Below are 10,649 nucleotides of genomic sequence, written 5' to 3' on the forward strand. Positions count from 1 at the left end.
CATTTGTTTAATCAGGTTAAATTGCTCCTGTTGCCAACGAGGTTTGTTCCCCACGTGCAATAAATCTCTGCAGCTCATTTTTTGGGCCAGTTTGCTAGATCCGGCTCCTCAGCATCTCCCAGTGTAGATACCGGTGGATTGCTTCCAGTGTTAAGATAAAGCTTATGAGGAACTAATTCAAGAGTCTGAACTTTGCTGGGGTAAATCTGGGCTTAGGAGAAGCAGAAATGGGGTCTCGCGTCTCCCAGAACTGCTGTTCCTCACCAGTGACCCCGTATCGCTGCCGTTTATCACAATAAATGGTTTTAAACACGTCGCTCTGGGGGCTGCCAAGTACTTTAAACACACCAATCTTGTTTCCAAGACAAATCACAGATAAATTCCTCTTTGGATGCTTTTTTGGTTGTTGTTAAGTGCAGGTTTTAATCTTCAAATCTTAACGGGTTGTAAAAATCTTGGACGATTATTGTAATTCCTCTGGGCGATGCAAAATAAATTCCTCCTTAAAAATATATATATATATCAGGAAGAGGCAGACATCACTGAAAGTTATTAGGCTATTTACCTTTTCCTACGCTTCTGCCACACAAATTTGAACCTGGATCCTATAATTATGGGGTTGCTGGCTGCCACATATTAGAAAACATTCACACAGTTCAGTGAAAACAAGACTACTGCAGGAAAGACAGAATAAAAATATTTAGAATAAAAATAGCTAGTGCAAACTCAACCGGCTCAGCCTCGCACAGGCAAATCCAGCCTGACAGAATTTGGTTTTCAACGCCGATTATTTCGTTTGTATTCGGGGAAATGTTTCTATTGCTGACGCGCAGCTCGAGGAGCGGAGACAGCTAAAATGTCAGCATAATATTCCTGTATCTCGATGCGAGGGAACTGTGTTTGCTTTGACTTGATGGGAAACCAGGTCCATTCAGCCCTCGCACCCACAGGAGGAGACGAATTTCCCCATTTCCCGCTTGGTTTTGTGCGGGTTGAGTGAAATTTTTGCAGAGGGAAGAGATAAAAACTCGATTATCCAAATGTCCGGTGCTCGGGTGCATTTTGGGGGTGGATGTGACCCCTCAGAAGAAGCTGGAGCTGCGTCTCCATCATCCCAATGAGCGTCCCGGTTGCTGCGGGGAGTGGAAAGGGAAGGATGGGTGACTTATTTGCGCTCTCTGAACCATTAATTCTCTCCTGCGGTTCCAACAGGAGGGATGAAACGCTTGCGAGGTGGTGCAGACGTGTCCGAATCCCCTCGGGATGGGGAAGACACCAAACCCATTTTACACCAGCATCCCCGCAAAAACATGTTCTGCCAAAACGCAGCAAAGAACCGCAAAGAACTTCCTATGGAAATGTAAGATACAGACCCCTTATTTAGGAGAATAGATGCACTGATTTATTTGGGATTACTTGAGCAGGACGGAACAGCGATAGGTAGCGCTGCCTCAGGAGAACATTCTGATGATGGGGTTTGTTGGTGGGAAATGCTGGTTTGTCAAATCTAAGCTTGGATTCTCAGGATCACCCTGATTCATTGTGTCTCCACACCCAGTAAAGCCGGGGTACTCAGTCACTGAAGTGAGATGCCTAAAGTTAAGCAGCAAGAATATAACCCCTAAGTGTAGCTTTATTTTTCCAACAACTGAAAACTTGTTAAAAAATAGCTGTCGTATTCTATGAAGAGTATTGAAAGGTGCAAAGATTTTTCTTGTTGGCATATCAGACGGAGCCTGCTATCTACAACCACCCGGGAACGCAGGTTTTATCGGAGCGGAGGCTTTGGGTGTTGATGGCAGTGACTGCAAACAGCAAAAGGGGCGAGCGGGGAGGCGTTTCTACCCATAAATGCAGCTTCTGCGGCTCCGAAACTTCAGAAATGTGCAGATAGATGCTTGCCCAGGGCCAGCCAGGACTGGCGAAGCGAGGGGTGGAAGCATCATCCCCAAACCCGGGGCTGATTGCTGTGCCGCATCTTCTCCAGCATCACATCCTTGGTGTTCGCCACGGTGGCTCTGCCCGGTTGTGTTGCAAATGTGCAAAGCTGGGGTACATTTTTAGAGGTCCCAAGCCTTTCCCTGGCCATGCAAGGCTCAAATCCCATCGCTGGGCGCTCTCTTTTCTTTGTGGCTCCGCCAGAGGAGGCTGCAGACTTTGCAAAGAGCAGCCAGGGCTGCAGCCCCTGTTCATCATCCCAGAGGTTTCCATCCAGCTCCTCACCAACATAACCTCGCGTGGCAGGATGAAACCATCGCAACGCAATGGGGATCAGAGACATCAGTAAGGAGCCTTGAGTGAAAAGGACAGAAAAAAAGCCAGTTTGAATAGTTTCTGTAGGATGATTGAATCCCCCATGCTGCTCGACCGGCCGGGACGCGGGGAGGAACCTGACCACGTGTCTGCGGAGACTTCCAGGAGGAAAAGGCTTCAAAATGTGCTGCTTTGGTTTGTTTTTCCCCAGGACTGGGGCTGATGAAAGCAAAGCCCATAGCGTTGTCCCCAAAACGGAGACAGAGCTTTCAGCACAGCCTGGAAATGCAGAATTCCAGGCGAAATCCCCATGGAAAACAAACCATGGGCTCTTGGTCTGTGTGTCAGTGGTTAGCATCTAATCCTGCTCTGCATAACACGCTTTTGGGGAATCGTTTTGCTACAAATCAAACATACCATATATTAATATACTCCCCCTTACGCTGCTTATATGTTAAATCTCAAGGAGCGGGAGTTCTGTACGTTCCAGCAAGAAAAATCCAAGATCTTGGTGTCACTTGAAAAACAAACTGACAAAAGTTCCTCTGCGTTCTTTTTTGCTTAAAGAGGAAATATTACAACGCTGAATAACAAATTAATTCTCAGCGAGGTGCAGTTTTGTTTCTCTTCCCCACGCCAGATGCTTTCCCTTCCATACCAAATCAATCCCCCGTGCAGCTCGTTTGTTACGTGCCGTTGTTTATTCTTACACATATTTAAGCTGTTGGCACATCACAAACTTCTGTTTCCCCCCCTGTGCCTTCCAGAGAAGCAAAATATTTTACGTCAAAGCCCATATTCCAATAATTTGCTGAGTCTGGGGGTTTGGGGAAGACGATAACGATCTTGTTTCTCTGTCAAGAGGCTGGAAAAGCAGGTGGATGATGTTTGGTCTCTGGCTAACAGGCGCTGCTGATTTCTGCTTTATCCGCTTGGAAACTGCCTCCTGGTTAGTTACAGCCACTTCAATATTAAATACGCAATCAGCAGATCGGGGGGAAAAGGAAAAAAAAAGCCTATTTTTTAAATCTCCTCCAGAAGGCCAAATGGCTTGCTGAGGATCGCAGGGAATAAATTAATATCAGCACCTCGCTCCCAGCCAAAAGAAATAAAGCAAAAAACCCAAAGTTGTTCTTAATGGCAAGAAAGCAGCGATTTCTTGGCAGATTTGCAGTCCCGGCCTTTGCTAATGTTATCATCCTTTATTTCGAGCAAGACCTCTATGAAAATAGCTGTTGATTTGAGGAGGGTGATCCCAGACGAGCTCCACCTGATCCCGGCTGTTAGCTGGCCAGAATTTTAAAGGAAAGGGGTAAATCCAAATACATTGGGTAGGGCTTTGTGTACAGGAGACAAAGGGCCACCTCCAAAAAAGGGACGTCTCAAAAAAGGGACCGACATCTCCAAAACCAACAGACCCCTAGAAAGGCTCTGCCCCCTCCACATCATCTTAGAGAAGCCCCTTGAATTTTTAGACACCTGAATTAGCCCTCATATGTATTATTTTTTAATATGTACACACCGCCTGTCTTCATGGTAATAATGCGGGTTATTTTCCCGCACAGTGATTATTTTCCTTAGCAATAGGCGCTCATCATGATCCCAGAATCCGAGTTATTTGGAGCAAAATGAGGACTGAGGTTTGGTCGCTGTCTCTGAGCGGTGGAACCCGCGTCCCAGACCTGGGTGTCTTCAGCCGCAATGAGAAAATGCCTTTTATCCCCAGATTTGGCGCGGAGTCTCAGCCCACGATGAGTAAACACACAAAATGCAGCTGCCCGGAGAAAACAAAACACCTGGCAAAATATTTTTGGACGTTTCGCCATTAGTCATCGTGTGTTTGCGAAGGGCCCAGCTGCACAGCGTTCCTGCAGGCAACAGGTTTTATCCATTAACACCATTCCCAGCGTGGACCTTGGGATCCTGCATCAGCTGGGGAACGAACCATCACAAGAAGCACTTTGGATGGAGGTTTTCTTCCTCTGGCCAAAAATAGGGGTTAAAATCAGCACAAGTAGCCACACGTGCAGCTCTGGGATCTCACCCAAGAAGCCTGATAATGTATTAAATTTGAAGTACAAATAAACACGCAGATGGGGGAAGAAGAGACGACCCAAGAGGAGACACACCAGGAGAAGGAGTCGCTTGAACAATGTCGGCTTTATGTTTCCTGCGGAGGTAATTATTAATTAATCCCCCTTTAACCACCAATATTTAGTCCTGGCAGAGTCATTGAAGACAGAAAACGAGGAGGGAAGTTTTGTGCAACAAATGGGCTGTTTCTGGAGTCCTTGCAGGGAGTTTTGGTTTCCCCCGAGCCCTCCTCACCCTCTCCAGTCCCCACGTTGCGACGGGAAAGAATTCACTATTTCCCACATAGAACAACGGCAAAGAGGAGCAAAGGGAGTCAATGAGAAGGTTGTTCTGCTTGATGGGGTAAATCACGGAAGCCAAAATTAATCCACTTCTAAGGCAAAGGGCTTTATTAACATCAGCAAAGGGAGAGGGGAAGAGTCACAGTGTTTTTCACCAGTAATTTACTAGCTTTGTGTTTATTTTAAGTAATAAATAAAAACATTTAACAATAATAGAGTGCCAGAAACATACGAATGCAAGAGCTGTAGAAATGCCATAGCAGAGAAAGCTGAAACTCCTTTGGGCACAGTTTGAGTTTCCAAAGCTTTTCTTCGCCTTAATTAAAATCCCAGAACACCGATGGGCTTTCGCATTCTTATTTTCTTTATTCTTGATAAGATTATAAACTGTCATTGCAGAGAAATAAGAAAACAACATTGCCACAAACATGCTCTTGCAGGAACTTCAAGGCCAACCCCAAATCCATCCAAAAACCTCATCTTGATTTGGTTTGATTTATTTCTAAAGTGCCTGCAGAAATGGGGCAAGTTCAGGGGCTTTTGTTTAGATACAACCAGGGGGGTGTTTTCTTTCTAACACTCCACGTTCAGGCCATGTCAGCAATCAAGTGTTTTGACATTAAGCAGTAAGCAGTCATGTCACTTTATCAAAACGTACTTTTAATTGCCACGTGGCCTTGGAGAGTGCAATCACCTCCTGGGTAAAAAGCTCTAAAAACCTGCATAAATCACCTCGAATTACCAGTTCCTGAGAAGCTGGACAACGTAATAAAACCACTGCACACACCAGTGTGTGCAAGGTGACAAAAAGAGGCAGGTGACACCCTGTCCCGCTGCTCTTATGGCAGGAGCCTCTCCAAGCGCGTTAAGCAGCGTCAACGTTTTTCATCCATCACACCAGAATATAATGAGGATTAATTAGGTCGCGGCGGCAAAGCGCTCATCAGCGCCAGGCGCCTGCTGCTACCGTAATTATATTTATTACGGATGCGCCAAGGAATCCGATGGAGCGCTGTTTGCTCTCCCCAAAATCGGTCCCTGGGTGTGGAAGAAGCATCCTTCAAAAAGAAAAAAGGATTTACATGCTGAAGCAAGGCACTCAAAGCCCATTTTCTTCCCTTTTTAAGCCGCTCTGGACTTTCCTGCCGGGAGATGCGGCGGATGCTCAGCGTGACGTTCGGACCGTCCCGAGGGAAAGCGGAGCTTGCGGAAAAGCCGACGAGCGCATCCCTGCGACGGCGGCTCCGCAAACAGCGCTTTCCTCTGCACAGCGACACACACCTAGAGCCGAGAACGAGCCAGGAGGGCCAGGGTGGGGGTGTTGTTCCCGTGGAAAATGTCAGCGCGTGGGAAGGAACATCCCGCCTTGGGTTCCGCACAGTGCAAAGCCATAACCTCTCCCTTTATTGAAAGCAGAGGGTGCAGCACCTGCTGGGCGTCTTGCTGGCAGGGATGGAGGCTTGGTACGCCGTGTGCTTGCCAAAAAGCTAAAAACTCAGGTTATTTTGCTGGGAAACACAGGCTGGAGCGATAAAACCAAGTGGCTGGGAGGTCTCCACCCTCGGGAAGAGCCAAGCGGCTGCTCATCCCCAAACGCTGCCGGGCACGCGCTTTCCGCACCCCTGCATCCCATTCAGCCAGCACGGCTGGTCCTGCAAACGTGGGGACCTTTCATCTCTGATGCACGTTGCTTTTTAATTATGCCGTAAATAATAGTTTCTGCAATATTACCTATTTCTAAGTCTACATCCGAAGAAAGTTCTGAAGTTTGGGGAATACTTTCAGTGCATTCTGTGTAGCCACTTCTATAACTTCCTCAACTGGAATCCCTTTAATTTTGGCAATATATTCTGCAGTAATGTAAATATTTTTTTGGCTAATTTCTCATCTGTTTTGCAGGCCCCAGAGCAGGAGAGTCAATTTCTAAGCACATACTTTCCACAGGTAACAGCTTCACAAGTTTCTGCTTCTGTTCGCTCCTTATAGTGGAAGGAGGAATGGAGAAGTAGTATCCAGCTTTCACCCCATCCATCGCTACCGATGGCTTCCCATCAAATGCACCGAGCAACACCTTCATAGCACCTTATTCCTTTAAGACATTAATGGTTGGTCTTCCAGCTGAGCGGAAATGAACATTTAAAGGCAAATCCAGTCTTCTTGATGTGCTTGATCAAGACCTGTCTTTGTCCTTCCTTCTGCTCATCCGTGCTGGCAAATCTGGGAGTGAAACCTCGCCCAGCTTCTCCGATCGCCACCAATTTGTCTGTGTAGAGCTCTGTAAGTGGTAAAGCAGCATCCAGATCCTTCAAAGTAACCTCTGGCCAAACCTCTTGAACTGGGTGGACTCCAAAACCAAGCCTGGGAATTCCCTTCTCAGTGCAGCGGGGCGCAGCTCACCCATTTATTTTGGCAGGGCTGGAGTTTCCACCTCCAAACCACCCATCAAGCCCTTGCTGCAACCCCCTCCATGTGCAGCAACCACATCCCCAGGGCCACATATTTTGGGGAAGCATGCTGCCTGCCCCAAAATCACAGCCAGAGCGTTAGGACATGAGCATCTGGGGCCTAAAGCAACACTGGCACAAAACATGCTCTGCTTCCAAAGGGATTGCTCAGCGCTGCACACAGGGCTCTGCTCGTCAGCCTTTCCCTGTTTCCCCATTTTCTGCAGTCCTTGCAAGCTGTCCCAGGTTTGGAACGTTTGCCAGAGCTGGAGTTCGTAGCGCACCCTCGTTTCGCGATTTTTTCCGTCCCCTTTGCCAGTTTAAAGTCGTTTTCACAGATACCTCAAAATAACTTGGCTTTTCCAGCGTCATCTTGGGATCTCGTGTCATGAAGAGCCCGTGAGAGCAGCCCAAAGTGGAGCAGGTACCTGCTGCTCCCCGTTTTTGGGGGGCTGCATCATCTGCCTTCTCCTTAGATTGGGACTAATGAGGGATAAGCAGCAAGGAGAAAGAACACAATTGGCTTTTTAACAAAAACACTTGGCTCGCAGACACCAAGATGCTCCAATCTGCAGTTCACCCCCCTGTTCTGGGGCCAGAGAAGACAGGAGCTTCTTGGACAGACAGACAAACCGCATCCAACCCACCCGGCTCTGCTGATGTCAACCCAGAGCCTGTTGCCATGGCAACAGAGCCAGGACCACAACAGGGCTTTTTTTATTGTTATTTTCTGTTTGCTGGCGTGATCCCAGCAGCTCCCGGTTCATACCAGAGAGTCGCTTCTCACGGGACCGGGGGAGCTTCTCCCCCTTTGGCACCCAGAGCCACCCGAGTTGCTCATGGGCTTCGTGCACAGCCCCTCAAATTCCACAATAAATGAGGAATATCCCAGCCAGCCTGCCAGGAATGGAAGGAGAGCAAATCCCAGCACAAACACTTTCATTTAAGGGGGAGAAAAAGCACCTTTTGAGGACCCAAATTCATGTGTTTTCAGTAAACAGCTGGAACACCTGGAGACAGATGCTGGGAGTGATGCACACAGACGCATCACAAACTCTCATTCCTCTTCTCCCCTTTACTGGACCGTTTTACCCCAAGACAGTGGTGGATTCTCCACTTTTACAGCATTTTAATCAAGACCAACCGTCTATTTAAAGCGAGGTGAGAGCTCCAACGCACATTATTCTCGCTGTAGAGCTACTGGGTGCAATTTACAGCCCGAGTTACGCGGGAGGTCAGTGCAGGATGCCGCGAACTCCCAGACACACGTACGAGCAAGATCGCATCCCACATTAAATCACCGCACATCCAGAGATTTGTGGCTTTGGTGCGTAAACCGGGGGGCTGCAGGAATACACCCCAATGAGCCAAAACGGGAATTTGACGAGGATAAATACAATCTTACATGAAGGAACTCTCTTTGCTCAGAAGACACGCGGATTGTGTCATCAAAGGGTTATACTTCCAGCAGGCGAAATTTGTCATCGCTCAGAAGGGAATTAGTGGTTTGGACGGGGCTCTGATAGCGACTGCAGCGCTGGGGTGAGGCGGGGTGTCACTGGGAACGCTGTGACACCGGCACCCCGCGCCGGGGCTGCCCGTTCACCACTAGAAATGATAAACAAACAGAGAAAGCTTGAGAAATAGGGCAGGGAAGAGCTCCGAGGGGAGAGGACGGCGCCAGCGCCGCGCGTTCCTGCAAGAACCAGCTGGATGCCGCGTTCCCACCCTTTCGAAAGTCGGGGAGACGTCACTCCTTTTAAATTGTACCAATATAGCAGCGCAATTAAAAGCCTGGCACAGCCCATAGCGACTCACCCACCCGCTCTAACCGCAGCGATGCCGTAATGAAATAATCCCGATCGCATCCATTTGGGAACCTGACTTTGTTTCTTTGCAAGATGAGAATGATATTCCTTTTTATTTATTTTATAAATTGCTTAATTTGCAGTGCACGAGCAGCGCTGTAAATTCATCAGGAGGGGTTAACGGGAAGCCCAGCCTCGGCACAGCGCTTTTGCTTGGCCCCAAAGAGCATCTTAGGGGGGAAAAAGAGAACTCAAAGGTTGTAATTTGGGGTAGTTGACTCGATGACAGCCCCAATCTTGGCAGAAGCCTTTGTAGAGTGTTAGCAGCCAGAAAAGTGGCGCTGGCTCATTGGGAAGGGCTAAAGCTTTTAGGCGCGGGTTCGCCGCATTTTGCCGCAGCCACAGGCACGCGTTTCTCCTTCAATCCCTCTGCACGTTCAGTTTCTCACTCCCCAATCCTTTCCGTTCTGCAGAAAAGCAGCGGGGAGGGAATATTTCCCCCGTGAGGTCAGTGGAAAGATCAGGCTGGGACGTGCAGGTGTCCGGGGGCACAGACAGGATTTTTCCTTTGTGCACCCCCCCCAAAAAAAGGCGTTTGCAAACACTCCAGCCACATCCCATCCTCTGCCAGCCCCTCCATCCCCCCCAGCCCTTCTCCTTTCCCTGTAACAATGGCAGGATCCAGATGCTTATCTGCAGGATGGGATGCTCGCCTGTCACATCGTCCTTCACCCAAATCCTGATGGATGCTCCGAAAGCACCCACGGGAACCCCCGTGGATAACAAGAGATTAAAAAGCCCCAGAAAGCATCCACAGAGAGCCCCACAGACCAAAACAAGATAGAAAACTCAGAAATACTGCAGGAGAGGGAACATCCGAGACGCTGACAAGATTTCTTATTCATCTCAACTGAATTATAAACATGGGGATTAGGTGGGGCGGCACTCATTTAACCAGCTGGGGAAAAGGGGAAAAGAGAAGAAGAAGGAGGGGGGAAAGAAGAAGGAGAAAGGGGGTGGAAAAGAAGAAGGAGAAAGGGGGTGGAAAAGAAGAAGGAGAAAGGGGGTGGAAAAGAAGAAGGAGAAAGGGGGTGGAAAAGAAGAAGGAGAAAGGGGGTGGAAAAGAAGAAGAAGAAGGGGAAAAAGAAGAAGAAGGGGGGAAATCCCCAAGCGCTCTCAACCCATGCCTGGGTTTGGGCTTTTTACCCATTTCCCCACATTTGCTGTGAGCAGCGCCCCTGTACTCGTTTAACCCTGATGTGCTCTGACAGCGGGGACCACAGCTAATTACTCCTTGTTTCACCAGGCTAATTAACACCGCAGATGGGGTCGTTACCCATGACCGGATGATTTAGTGACATTTTTCGGTGCCACCTCCTGCATCTGGAGGTCCTTTCCCTGCCAGAGCCACCATGTGGTCCCTAACCTAATCGTGGCTTGGGAGCCGGCTTAAGCAAACCTGGCTTGCTAGTTCTGTGCTTAGGATGAGCCCAGCCTCTTCCAGCAGCCCAGAGCACCCCGGGGTCAGGATTTGGGCTTAATCACGCACAAATTAGCACCGATGCTGAGCAAAGGGCGTCTTGTCCCGTCATCCACCCAGCGGCACTTCAAATGGGTGGGATTTACTTCTGCTCCGAGTCAAAGCAACAAAACAAAACCTCGCTTGACCTTTTCCTGGCAATTTTAAAGCTTTATACTTATTTTTTCCCCTCCTCCCATTAGGATTGCTCTGTAGATCCCACCGGGTCACAGCAGCTCTCCCAAGCCGT

General features: G+C 48.5%; 1 pseudogene across 1 annotated transcript; it reads right to left on the reverse strand.

Annotated features, from left to right (window-relative positions):
- Positions 1–4,787: 4,787 nt before the first annotated feature.
- Positions 4,788–10,220, reverse strand: LOC308038740 (putative deoxyribonuclease TATDN3; annotated as a pseudogene). The gene is made up of 2 exons: positions 10,217–10,220; positions 4,788–7,020 (listed from the first exon to the last, which is right to left on the reverse strand). The product of its transcript is annotated as a putative deoxyribonuclease TATDN3 (transcript).
- Between the last annotated feature and the right edge of the window lie 429 nt (positions 10,221–10,649).

Source organism: Nesoenas mayeri, assembly GCF_963082525.1.
Source record: "Nesoenas mayeri genome assembly, chromosome: 3".
Lineage (NCBI taxonomy): Eukaryota > Metazoa > Chordata > Aves > Columbiformes > Columbidae > Nesoenas > Nesoenas mayeri.